The sequence below is a fragment of the Pinus tabuliformis genome, chromosome 2_2 (assembly GCF_031772625.1).
Source record: "Pinus tabuliformis cultivar Carrire ecotype Pingquan chromosome 2_2, CPIR1, whole genome shotgun sequence".
Lineage (NCBI taxonomy): Eukaryota > Viridiplantae > Streptophyta > Pinopsida > Pinales > Pinaceae > Pinus > Pinus tabuliformis.
In genome coordinates this window covers 904963615-904977739 of record NC_142300.1, presented here as the reverse complement: position 1 = coordinate 904977739, position 14125 = coordinate 904963615, and positions in this window count along the sequence as shown.

The window sequence follows — 14125 nt, the reverse complement described above, 5'->3', positions numbered from 1 at the left end:
TGACTGAAATTGGAATTCAAATTTCTCCTAATTTAATTCAGGGAAAATTAAATTAGGAATTTCTTGCTGCATTCTTAGCACTCCCTCTCAACAGGAAAGGGATTATCTGATACCCCGATCATGCCTCTATGGAACTCAAATTTTCTCTTTGACAAAGCCTTTGTCAAAATATTTGCATCATGTTCCTCTGTAGGAATGTACTCCAACAACATGATCAACCTTTGCACACAATCTCAAAGATGGTGATATCAGATGATATGCTTGGATCGATCATGAAAAACTGGATTCTTAGAGAGTTTGATACAACTATGATTGTCACAGTAAATCACAGAGGGATACATCATCTGACCAAATAACCCAACAATAATTTTTCTTATCCAAATAACCTCACATGTTGCTTGGCCTGCAGCCATGTACTTTGCTATTGCTGAGTTGAGTGCAACAGATATCTGCTTCATGTTGTACCAAGAAATTGATTATGACCCAACACTGAAAATTCCTCTTGATGTGCTCTTCCTTTCTGATGGACTTCCCGCCCAATCTGCATCTTTCAAGCCTTGCAACTTCACTCCCTCTATCCATTTGTACCAAAGACAAAATTGAGTGGTGCCTCTGAGGTGTCTCAACACATGATTTGCTTCCTTCAAGTAGAGTTTGGTTGGCTTAACCATTGCTTGACTAAGTTGGTTAACTGCATAACGCATGTCTGGTTGTGTATTCACCAAATACATGAGTGAACCCAAAATCTTCCTGTAAATGATAGCCTCCACTACTTCACCTGAAGTATCAGCTTTCTTCCTCCAATTCCTTGCTAGAGGAGTCTCATCTAGAGCTGAGGAAAATCTCTAAGTATTTGGAAACTGGTCCATCATACCTGATGGGACTCCTACACCAAACGAAGTGAGGTCTAATTGGGACTTCAAAGCGGGGAGATCCCCTGAATGTTGGCGGATCCAAAACGATCAACATCTCTAGTGCTAGAAGGAGGGATTCCGGTAGTTTATGGATGATTATCCCACCAACCCCACTCATCCATTTTATAGTCAAGGCAGTAACATTCACTCCCTCTCCCCTACCCGCAATTCTAAAGTTGGTAATTCCTCACCTCTGGGGTCTGAACCTGAAATCCCACACCATCAAATCTGGGCTCTCCGTCCCATCACCCATCAATTTGAAAAAGCTGTTGGACTGATTCTGGAGTGTACGCTCTTCCATATTCTCAAAAGAAGAACAAGAATGCCCCCACAGGAGTATTATTTACATCTGTGGAAGAAGCGACCTTTTCCACCCTTGAAGAGCTATCAAAAGCTATGGAGAAAGAAGAAAAACTTCTACTCTTTCAAAGAGAAGAAGAAGGAAACCCCTTAATCTCGGGTTCAGGTTCTAGCAAAGGAGGAAAAGGGGAAGGAAACGGAGGAGGAGGAGAAAAAGAGGAGGAATCAATAGATTCATAAGAGGAATCGTAAAATTTAGAAGAGGAAGAGGAAGATAACGAAGAAGACAACATGGCAGACCAAAATATGGATTGGATGACTCAGGGACCATTAGCACTTCCAGGTGTCCCACTCAAGATGCCAAGACACACAGAGAAGCTCTTAACGAAATATGACCCTGACAAGACAGTGAAGGCAGAAGATCACTTAGACACTTTCTACCTACATTTGCAAACACTAGAAGTACATTATGATGACGTTGCATGTAGAATATTTCCATGTACCTTGGATGGTAGAGGAGCTATATGGTACCACAACCTTCCTCCAAACACCATCTAGAATTGGAGGGTATTCAAGAAGATATTTCTTGAGAAATTTGCTGAAGACAAGACCCATACCATGCTGCTGAAGGAGTTGGGTTGTCTCAAGATGGAGAAGAAAGAAAAGGTCAAAGATTTTAATCAGAGTTTCAACCATATTTTGAACAAGTTCTCAGATGACACTAAACCTCACAACTCCATCACTATCGACTACTACACTTCTGCCTTGTCGACTATTATTTTGCAGTTTGTCAAGCGATCTACGAAACCAACTTTAACAGAAAATTATGAAGAGGCTATTGTTGTAGAGAAGGACCCGCACGCTATTGGATTCATTGCAGATGATAAACCCACTAAGTACTCCAAATACATATGTAAGAGGTCTTATACCTTTGTGAGCAAGGCCAAGGAAATGGAAACAAGCGATATTGAGAACCTTGTTCGTCTCGTCAAGTCCCTGACCATTGAAGTGGATAAACTTAAATATAGGAAAAGAGAGACTACCATGAGCAACAGGCCCCCCAGGTACCCGCCAAAGAAGAATGTAGTTTCCAGTAGTAACAGAAGCCGACTGGCCAAATCTGTGCAGAGCTCCAACATGGTTCTAAACATTGAGAAAATCGCTACAGATTCATACTACACGTTCCACCATGAACATCATTAACAGAAAACATGCCCAGAATGGAACCATGGAATGAGTAGTATTGCTGCGTAGTTGATTAACACAACCTTGGTTGATGAACAATCGAAACCTGATGAAGAAGAAGACATTGCTACAACTGAAGAGGCTCCAAGCACTAGGCATGCAGTAAAACATGTATCAATATGCTTTCGAAGCCCAGAAGACCACCACCGGCAAGGAGCCTCTGAGTGACAGTTCGACCCCGAAGCAAAATAATCGATACAACTTGAGAATTCAAGGGGCCACCACTGTGATTGAGGTACAAAAGCGGAAATTCAAAGAAAATATGTTAAGGGAAATGGGTCCTCCGGTTGACTCAACACAAAACACTCAGAGAAGCTCCAGGAAGATAGCTTCAACAAAAAGTGTTTCCACGCGTAGTAGAGACAGAACCATCCCAACGGAAACCATGAATTCAGTTCCACCCCTAGGCACCTCGGTGAGTCTTCTTGCAATAGAGTATAACATTATAGAAGACATGAAGAAGGCTTGTGCAAATATCTCTCTATTTGACCTTATAAAAATCATGAGTTAGCAGTACATTCTTCTACGAGCACTTGGGAAACCTCTACTGGTCATGCCACCTCTTCAAGCAAGGGGTCTGGTAAGTCTCATGACGCTCTCGCATCTGTGCTTAACGTGCTTCGCATAGAGGAGGCAAACTCACTCTGCCCACCATTCTTGTTATCATTTGAAATATTTAACTTCAAATTTCACAACTTCTTGGTTGATTCTGGTGCATCAGTTAATGTCATGCCACTCTCTATGGCCAAGAAGATCAATGCTCAGTGGAGTAAGATAGAGGCACAAATCATCCAGCTAGACCTAAAATGTGTGCCAACAATTGGTGAACACATGGCTATGATCATCTACCTATCATTTGATGAATGAGTTCATCAATGCATCGAGATTGTAATTGTGCACATCTCGGAAGCATACAAGGTATTTCTCAGCAGAGACTGGTCAAGCAAGCTGCAAGGATACTTTGCTACTGACTGGTCACACTTATGGTCTCCATATAAGGGCAGGAACAACCAGATCTGAGTGTTGTCAGAGAGATACATGAAGCACAACGTGACTCCCTTAAATGGATAGGACAAGCCATTGGATTTTGCGAAACTTTTTTTTCAGAAATTGTTTTCTAGAGACACAATTGGGGTGTTATCTTGCAGAGCCATCCCTTGTCCCACTAGACACACTGTTGGACCTCCTTCCATGTTCAACTAACGAAAATAAAAATTGTATAGTAAGTAGTAGTAGTAGTAGTACTAGTGCGGTAAGTGGTCCCTTTAAAGATGATATGTGGACCATGTACTTTGACGAATCCAAAAAACAGGAGGGCTCTGGATCTGGTTGTGTTTTAATAAACATATTGTAGAGAAAAAATGTAATCTCTAGCCGCTCAGAATTTGAGTGCACGAACAACACCGCAGAGTATGAAGCACTTGTCTTGGGCTTACAGAAAGCCATTAACCTCAAGGTTGTTGTCCCAAAAGTGGTAGGTGACTTTGAAATCTTGGTGTGTCAAGTACGTAACACTATACATTGTGTGTCACCTCATCTTAAGAGTTATTTTTTTTTCACAAGATCGTTTACTCATATATTAAAAAACTGTAGAAAGCCAGAGCTATTACATAGGATTCAAGAAGAGCGGGCACAGATGAAGTCCAAAACCGGGACGCAGCCTGTGACTTCTGTGAGATTAAGTTGAAAAGAAATTGTTGGAAAAGATGCCTACTATACTGCCTTACAAACAAACCGTCTATTAGCTTTACTTTGTTGTTCATTTGACTAACACCAGAATTGGTTTACTGTGTCTTCCATCTGAACATCCCTCTGTTCATCCTTTTGGTGCCTTAAGTCCCTCGATTTCCTTTCTCTGTTTTATCAGCTTCTTTCTTTTTGAGCGGCTGTCTAATTCAAAATCGTCCCTCAGCTCTTTGTGGTGTTTAACAAAACGAGCAATCATGAAAACGTGCTCTTTACAAAGTGTGCAGGTATCATTCCCTATCACCCTGTCCAGGGGATTCCCTTGACGCGCTGCGCCCTCCTGTGCTGCTGGCTGCTGCCTGTTCTCTGCCATGGCTTGAAAGGAGCGGATTAGCAAACAAAAATCTGAGAAATAGTTTGATTTATACCTGAGGACGGCTTGAATGGCTTGAACACCGAATCTCTGATTGGTAACACGCTTTGTGCTGAGAAGGAAAGGGGAACTCAAAGTTCTGGGCGCGCTCTGGACAGTATCACTCCCTTGAACAACGATTCTAACCTCAATGTTCCATACTCTTTTTTGCTGTAACTGGGGCTGCAAAGCTTGATTGAGGAAATCGCGCAGGGGAGCAGATATATAAAGGGAAGGAGAGAGCCATACTAGACGATAGAGCGGGATATTGAAACCTGTGAGCACTGTATGCATAACTTGCTGCGGATTCGAGGTGCACTGTCCGGGAGGCTTGAAGAGACATTTGCCTACCAAACCAGAGGGGATAACACGGGAGGGGCTGGGATCAAGAAGAGAGAGGGAAGACGGAGGAGTGTAAGGTAAGGGATGATCATTCGATGACAGGCTGATGGGATGAATACTGATCTGGCAAGGTTCAGAGGGGCTTTTCTGATGAGCTAGATGACGGCTTGACTGATTAGGGGATCTCTTTTTCATAGATTTTTTCATTTTCACTAACCTGTCCCTGCTGTCGGTTCACCGCCTTGCTGGCAAGGGAGTCAGCTTCTGCGTTGTGTTCCCTCAGCACATGCCTGAAGGTGACTTCCCCCAAACTTCTTGTGTTCTCTGTGATTCTCTTCCTTATGTTATTAAGACCTTCTTTGTTGAAGTCTTTATCGTTGATCATGGCTGAAATTATGATAGCCGAGTCCCCAATTATAATTGGGTTCTTTAGTCCCAATTTGGATAAAATTGTGGTGCCAAGGAGGAGACTGTAAGCTTCTGCTGCGTTGTTCGATGTCCTTCCCAGTCCCCATTCATAACTGCAGATGTGGTTTCCTTCATGGTCTTTTATTATGCCTCCTGCTCCCGCTGCTCCTGGGTTGTTCTTTGATGCGCCGTCAAAGAACAGGAGGGGGCGGTCTTGTTTGCTGATCCATTGTCTTATTTCTTCTTTAGTTCCCCTGAGCTTCCATTTGGGCTGCTTCTGGTTGGCTTTATTCTGTGGAGGAGGATTCTGAGAGTGGCTTACATTGAAGTTACTGTACCAGTCCCTTTCCTCTTGGGCCCAACTCTTCTGGTCTGGGAAGGCTATGAAGTTTGCACTGACCACTTCCGAGATGTTTGCTATAGTTTTGGCTACTACACTGTCCATGTTAGGCCTTTTGTTTTTGAAAACGTAGTTGTTCCTAGCTAGCCAAAGGTTCCAACATAGAGTAGCAGGGATACACTTCCAAATTCTGATGATATTATTCTTGCCCTTCTTAGGGTGTGGAAAAACTCTTTTCCAGTTCTTCTGGAGATTGTGCATCTGATCAGGGAATCCTTTGATGTCCAAGGGGCTTGTTATCCTTTTCCAACACCTTTGAGCAAACGGGCAAAGAAGGAAAGAGTGTTGAATTGACTCCTCCTCTGCCCAACAGAAGCAGCAGATCGAAGCTCCTTGTATTCCTTTCTTTCTAAGGTTCTCCGCTGTAAGGATTTTCCCTTTTAAAAGAGTCCAGTTGAAGTGCTTTACCTTTGGGAGGCTTTCTGACTTCCAGGCAACTGAGTAAAGGTCCCAGTTTGCTTTGGGGGTTGAATTTTGGAGAGATTTTTACCCTTCTTTAACCGTGAAGGATCCTCCCCCTATGTCCCAGATATATCTGTCCTCGTCGTCCCTTTTTGTTGGAGCTAGTCCAGATAATGAGAGCTTCAGATTGTGCCACAGAGCTTTTAGATCCGGAGGTAGATTCAGGTCTTTCCAAGCCTGCCATCTATTTTGATTCCATAAGGATATGTCATGCAGGGTGATTATTCTCCTTTCCTCCATCCAGTCTTGCAAAGGTCTGAACTCTTGAAGAAGGGTTCTTGGATTGGAATTCATTATTCTGTCAGTCCATATGTTGATGCTTTGTCCGTTGCCTGGGAGCTTGGAGACATTTTCTTTGAAGTGTGGCAGAACTTTCTTGACTAGACGCCACATCGGAGTGCAAGGCCTGTCTGCTATTGGGTCGTTGAGGATATTGGAGTTTAGGCCTCTAAGGTATTTTCTTTTGATTGTCTCCACCCACCACGAGCCAGCTCCTGTGAGAATCCTCCAGATCAGTTTGAGCCCCAGCGCCTGGTTGGAGAGGCTTGGAATTTTTATGGATAGACCTCCTTTTTCATAAGGAAGAGTTACTTGGTCCCAGCTAACCAGACTGGATTTTTTTGTGTCCTGTTTACCTCCTTGCCATAGAAAGCTTCTCATTATGAGCTCCATGTGTTTGTGGATACTAGCAGGGGCCATAATGATTGCATATTGATAAATTGGGAGTCCGGAGAGGACAACCTTTATAAGAATGGTTCTGCCTGCTAGGTTAAGCCAAGAGACGCCCCAGTTTTGGAGATGGCCTCTCATTTTTTCAATGTGGTTTGTCCAGACCTCTGCTTTAATGTGTTCCTTTGCCAGAGGCAGGCCCAGATAAGGGAAAGAGCTCCAATTTTTTTGAAGAGGGATATCCAGGATTTGGGATATTCTTTGCTGAATCTGATGCGGCACATTCCAAGTGTAAAGCTTGCATTTTCTGTTATTCAGTTTGCCTCCTGAGGCTTGGAGGAAGGCGTCCAGAACTTTTTTGAACCTCCTTGCCATTAAACTGGAGGCTCCCCCAATTAATAATGTGTCATCCGCGAACAGTGAATGGTTTATTTCCTTTATTCCTCTTTCAATGCGGATGCCTGTGATTTCTCTTTTGCTGTGAAGATTTTCTAGATGGATGCTGAGGGATTCCGCCATGATAATGAAAAGGAAAGGGGAGAGGGGGCAGCCCTGCCTCAACCCTCTAGAACTTCTGAAAAAGTTGTTGGGTCTACCATTAATCAGTGGGGCGGTCCAGGAGTCGAAGATACAAGCTCTGATCATATTAATAAAATTGGGAGAGAAGCCGAATTTTTTTAAGACCGCACATAGGAAGGAGTGATCTACTCGATCAAATGCGTTGGCCATGTCCAGTTTGATGATCATTCCACGCTCTCCTCTGTTGTGGCTGCTATGTATTGCTTCCTGGATTAAAATAACATTGTCTATGATCTGCCTCTTTGGGACAAAGCCTCCCTGATTCTCTGAAATTATGAGAGGAAGGAGATTCTTTATCCTATTTGCAATTATTTTTGTTATGATTTTATATGAGACATTACAAAGCGAGATGGGCCGGAATCTATCAAAGGATTTGGGGTTGGCTTCCTTGGGGATCAAAGCTATATGTGAAGACTTCGTATTGTCCCCCAGTTTGTGTTTTCTAAAAGCATTTTTAACCATTCTTACAAAGTCCTTCTTTATAGTTTCCCAATGCTGTTTATAGAATGCAACTGTGAATCCGTCCGGCCCTGGGGCCTTATCTTGCTGCATACCGAAGGTAGCCTCTTTGATTTCTTCTGCTGTAGGTTCTTGCTCCAGCTTGTTGTTGTGTGCCTCTGTTATCTTACTTTTGATTATACTTAGAAAATCATCGCTGCCATGGTGCTGGGGATCCGCCGAAAGGAGTGCTTTAAAGTGCTCATGTGCTGCGTTTTTTATGTCTTCTTGATCCTTCAATTCTCTCCCGTCGACTTCAATTTTGTCTATCTGATTGATTGCTCTTCTGATCTTGACATTGTTGTGGAAGAAAGAGGTGTTTTTGTCCCCAGCTCTTAACCAAAGACAGCGAGATTTTATTCTTTGCTCCTCTTCCTCCATGCGGTTCTGCCGATATAGCTCTTTGTACAGATTTTTTTCCTTGTCTAGGTCCTCTGCTGTGTATTGCACTTGTTCTTTTTCTTTATGCCATCTCTCCATTTCTAATAGCAGCTCTGTTTTCTTTTTCTTTTCAGAAATTGCCTTTTCCCTTGCCCATTGCTTTATAGCTGTCCTAAGGTGCTTTAGCTTTGATTCCCACACGAAATGGGGTGAGCCAAGGACTTCAATCGTCCACTGTTCCCTTACAAGGGTGCGAAAATCCTCATGGGAATCCCAGGCTCTGTTATATTTAAAAGGGAGAGGGCCCAGATTTGCTCCTTTGTCCATGGAGAGGACCACGGCCTTGTGATCCGAGGCTGTGCCATGGATTATGTGGCTCCTGATTACTTGGTAATTTTCTGCTACTCCTTCCTGGACTAGGAACCTGTCTAGCCTCTCTTTTATGTTGTGTATTCCTGCCCTTCTGTTGGTCCATGTGTATTTGCCATTTGACAAAGGGGGATCAATCAGCTTGAAGTGTTGGATAATGGATTCTATCTTATCTCTGGACGGGTCGGCATGGTAATTTCCCCCATGTTTTTCATCTACCTGCCTTATTAGATTCAGGTCTCCTCCAAGGATTACCCAGCTGCTGTGAATGGTGCTGAGGTCCGTTTCTAAAGTGTTCCAACAGCTTGCTTTATCTCTGTAGTGGTTAGGAGCATAAATGTTGTAGATGTGATGAGTCTCCCGGGTGCTTTTATTCTTTAGATCTGTTCGGATCCACCAGTTGCAAAGCTGGGAGCTAGTAATTTCCCACTTATTTGTATTCCATAGTGTTCCTATACCTCCTGATGCTCCGGATGAGCCTTTTGATATACCTAGGTAGTTTCTGAATCTTTGAGTTTGAAGAAGGAAGTCCTGCTCGGTGGTTTTGGTCTCCTGGATTAGGAGGATATCTGGCTTTTCCTGGTTTATGAGATCCTTGATTGCTTTCAGCTTTACGAGTGAGCCGAGCCCCCTACAGTTCCAAGAGACCAAATTCATTATTTACCAGTGTTGGGGTGGGGTCCTGATTTCTCCTTGGCCTTCTCACCACTTCCTTTTGACTTGCCTAGGAAGGAGTCCATTGGCTGTTGGGTGCCGGTTGCCATTTCCTTTGCTGTTGTTTCATCTCTTAGCTCTTTATTCGTCTTGCGGCCGACTTTTCTCGGAGGGTCAGATGGCTGATTTGTTTCTTTAGCTTTGTTCCTTGTGAGGATTCTTTCAATGGTGGGAGGGGGGGAGGGTGGAGGGTTAGAGCAAGGAGAGGCAGGACGAGGGGAATGGGGAGGGGAGGCCGGAACTTCTTCTGTTAGGGATTCGAAAGGGTTGGAAGAAGATGGGAAGGTTGAAGAGGGAGGAGGAGGAGGGGGGGGTTGTTTTGATACTGGAGGGGCTGTGGTACTGATGCCCGGGTTCGAAGAGGACTTTTTTCTTTTTACTTGTTCCCATGAACCTTCAGCATGTTCCTCATTTTGTGCAACCTCATTTTCTTTTAGTTTACTGCATCTATTAGCAAAGTGGCCGTATTCATGACATACCTTGCATTTGAAGGGCAGCTGTTCGTAGTCCAGCTGTTGAATGTGCATCCATTGGTCCACTTTTAGCTTTCTGGCTTCCGGCAGTCCTTTCCCAAGATCAACTTCAACGCAGATCCTAGCGCATGCATGCATATTCTCCCTTGGTTCCGATCTGTCTATGTATTTTCCGACTGCATTGCCGATCGCCTTGACCGATTCATCCCCCCAGCAATGCAAAGGCAGATGAGGGAGGCGCACCCAAACTGGGACTGCGTTGGGTATATCCATTTCCGGATCGAAGTCCGGGGTCCAACGGTTCAGGTATAGACCTCTTGCATCCATGAAATAAGGCCCGTTGCGAAAGATGAGGTGCTTGTCTTCTTTGGTCTCGAATAAGAAGGTGTAGTATCCACGCCCGCAGAATCTGATGGCAATCTTCCCTTGAATCATTGTGCTCCAGTTACGCTCCACCCATTTTTGGACAGTTCTTGGAGAAGGCCAGAGGCCTGTGAACTGCCCTACCAGACCTCTTTCTGAAAGTGCTATTGCCGATTTCCTGGGAAGAGATGGGGGTAGATTGACTTCAGGGATCTCATCCAGCTTCTTTATGAACTTTGATAGGGAGGGCCGGGTTCTGGCTTCTGAAGGATTTGTCAGGAGGGTGGCGAAGGTTTCTTCTGGGCTCTCAGAGACCGGGGGGGGGAGGCGGATCCTGCCATTGCAGGCCCGCTGCGCACAGCAGAGGGGCAAACCGTCTAGAGGTGGGAACCCCGAATGCGGGGTCTGCGCTAGTCGAAAGGGGGAAGGAAGAGCAGGGAAGGCCCGGCCAGGCAGAGCCTGGGGGCAAGGGCGAGGACACGGGGTTCAGGCGGGCAGGGCTGCCGCGTCGCAGAGCTCGATCTTCCGACTGAATATGTCAATTTCTCATAAGAGTTATTAACAAGAGGTATGGTGACTCATTTCTCATTTCCAGGATTTCAATATTATTTCAGTGCCAAGAATTCATAATGCAGCTGCGGATGCCTTGGAAAACATAGCTTCTAGGATGTTACAGTTAAGAGGAAATTTTACTATTGAAAATTTATATAAACCATCCGTCCTAGACAACATCACTAATTTACGTGTTTTTGATGATGATCAACAAATACTTCATTTCATGGCTAATGCTGGCATATTCAAAGATGAAACGATAGATGAGGATGAGAACAAACAGTCTCTGCAGGATGCAACCAATACAAGTCTAGGAAACCTCATCCCCAAGGGTGTGGTATCACTGGAAAAGCTGTATGACCTGCAAAACCGTCTTCAGGGACCTGTGAACACTAAGATCCATAGCTATACATTGTCGCATGAGAAGATCAATCTGGGAATAGAAAAATATCCTAAGTATGTGAATCTCGGTACTTGCTGTATACCACAAGAGTGATAAGATTTTATTTTCCTCTTCAAACAATACCTCGATGTCTTCACATGGATGTACAATGATCTTAAGAAATATGACACGGAAATAATCCAACACGTGATACTGATCAAAGAAGGGGCAAGCCTTTTCAAGAGAAATTGAGGAAAGTTCATCCAACACTTGAGCCCCTCATACAGAAAGAATTGACAAAGTTGTTGGGTGCTCGGGTCATTTACAAAGTGTGACATTCAATATGGGTTTCTAACTTAGTTGATGTAAGGAAGAAGTCTTGGGAGATCCGTTTATGTGTAGATTTTCACAACCTCAATCGTGCCTCAGAAAAAGACAATTATCTAGTGTCGTCCATGGAGCACATATTACAGACAATATCTGGAGCAGAGATGTTTTATTTGCTAGATGGTTTCTCAGGTTACAACCAGGTTCTAGTAGCATAGCCTGACAGACTCAAGACTACATTTCGTACCATGTGGGGTACATTCGCATTTTGCCGAATGTCATTTGGGTTGGTTAATGCAGGTGAAACATTTCAACATGCAATGGAAATTTCTTTCTATGGTCCCATTGGATAGAGCGTAGTGGTCTACCTTGATTATGTAACAATGTTCTCAAGATGATGGTTAGACTACTTGTGCCACCTCATATTTAAGCAATGCCGAAAATATGGGATATCCTTGAATCCCAAGAAGAGCATCTTTGCAGTGTCCGAGGGTAACCTGCTTGGACATATTATTGCTAAAAGTGGGATCAATATAGATCTAGATAGAGTTCAGAAAATCATGCATATCCCCCACCCTGTGAACAAGATATCCATGCAGTCTTTCCTAGGGAAGATCAACTTCCTCAGAAAGTTCATCTCTGACTATGCTTAGATCATCAAACCCATACAAGAGATGATCAAGAAGGATGCAGTCTACAGTTGGGGAAAAAGGGAAAAGGATGCGTTCGCCTATATAAAGAAAGCAATAGCAGAAGCACCAACATTGTACAACCCAGACTTCAATAAATATTTCTTGCTCTACACTTTCACTTCCGAAACTTCTCTCGCTGTTATGCTCACTCAAACGGATGAGTTGAACAACGAGCGACCCATCTCCTTCATGAGCGCGAGCCTACAAGGATCAAAGCTCAACTAAGCCACTGTGGAAAAACACGCTTACACAATGTACAAGGCAGTAAAGCAATTCAGTCCCTACTTATTGAAAAATCATTGTATTATCTTTGTCCCACACCCAATAGTCAAATCACTTCTAGTTCAACAAGAGCTGGGTGAGCGAAGGGTGAACTGGATGACTGGATTACAGGAATACGATCTTGACATCAAACCAATTCACACGATAAAGGGTCATGGTCTTTGTAGGTTATCAGTGGAAGTGGTCAATGCACAAGAGGAAGAAGAAGAGCTCACACGTTGGGAGCAAGAAATATAAATGTCCAATGTTGAGCAACCCTCTCCACTTCAGACGAAAACTCTTGGTACATAGATGTGCGTCGATACCTTGAGCATGACACCATGCCCTCCAATTTCTCTTTGCGTTAGAAGAGGGCACTATGAATCAAAGAACTATCATACCAACTGGTGCATGTAGTGCTATACAGAAAGCACCATAATGGGATTTTGGTCAACTACTTGGAGGTACAAGATTCATATAAGGTTTTACGTGATCTCCACGATGAACTAGCCGGGGGACACTTCGTAGGTAACACCAAACACACAAGGTCATGCAAGCTGATTTCTACTGGCCTACATTATTCAAGGATTCTCATGCCTATGCCCACAAGTGTTTGACCTGTCAAAGGTGTGCTGGCAGAAATCAAAAGTCAGTGACCCAACTGCATCCTGTTGCAGTGGAAGAACCATTCCAATAGTGGGGCTTGGATATCATTGGGGAATATTTCCCTCATTCATCAAAGCAACATCGCTATGTCTTGACTGCTACAAAATATTTCACGCGGTGGACAGTAGTAGTTCCGCTAAAACAAGTCAATGATCAGGAAGTCATCAGCTTTCTACAACAAAATATCATTTCCAGGTTTGATGTTCCTATGTCACTTGTTTCTGAAAATGAAACGTACTTTTGTTCATTAAATCTTGATGACTTTGCATTGTAAAATGGTATTGTCTTGAAACATTATGCTAACTATTATCCACAGGGGAATGGTCTTGCCGAATCCACAAATAAGAACCTCATTCACATCATCAAGAAAGCCATATTCTTTGAGCAGGAAAACTAGAACTCCGCTTTGGTGAAGGCTTTATGGGCCAATCGAGTCACACCTAAGCCTTCTATAAATACTACCCCCTACTTCCTGGTGTATGGAAAGGAATCCATCCTTCTGCCGAACATATACTTGCCCACCCTCTGATTTTTCCAAGAATCCCAGGGAAAGCATTGCCTCTTAGTTCAGCATAGGATGGAAACTTTGCACAAGTTATAGGAAGAAAGGCTAAAAGCAAAATAAATTTTTTCTCTCCATCATAATTGTATCAAGAGATGGTTTGATAGAAAATATATAGGGAAGACTAGCTTCAGTGTGGGTGACTTAGTCTTGAAGTAGGACAAAGCCCACAAAGACAAAGGCAAGCACACTAAGTTTCAATCCCTATGGATTGGTACATATACTGTCCATGAAAATCTTGGCCAATACACGTATCATCTTCAATCACTTGACATGAAGATCGAATCTCTCCCTGTTAATGGCCAAGACTTAAAATATTACTTTCAATGAATTTGGGGCTGCGCCCTGCACTATGTACATAGTCTTTTATTGTTTGTTGTCATGTTTTCTTTGGGTTTTTATTGTTTTGATTATGTAAATAAGTGTTGTGCCTTACTACGTTGTGGCTTCCAAGTGTGTGTGTGGTTG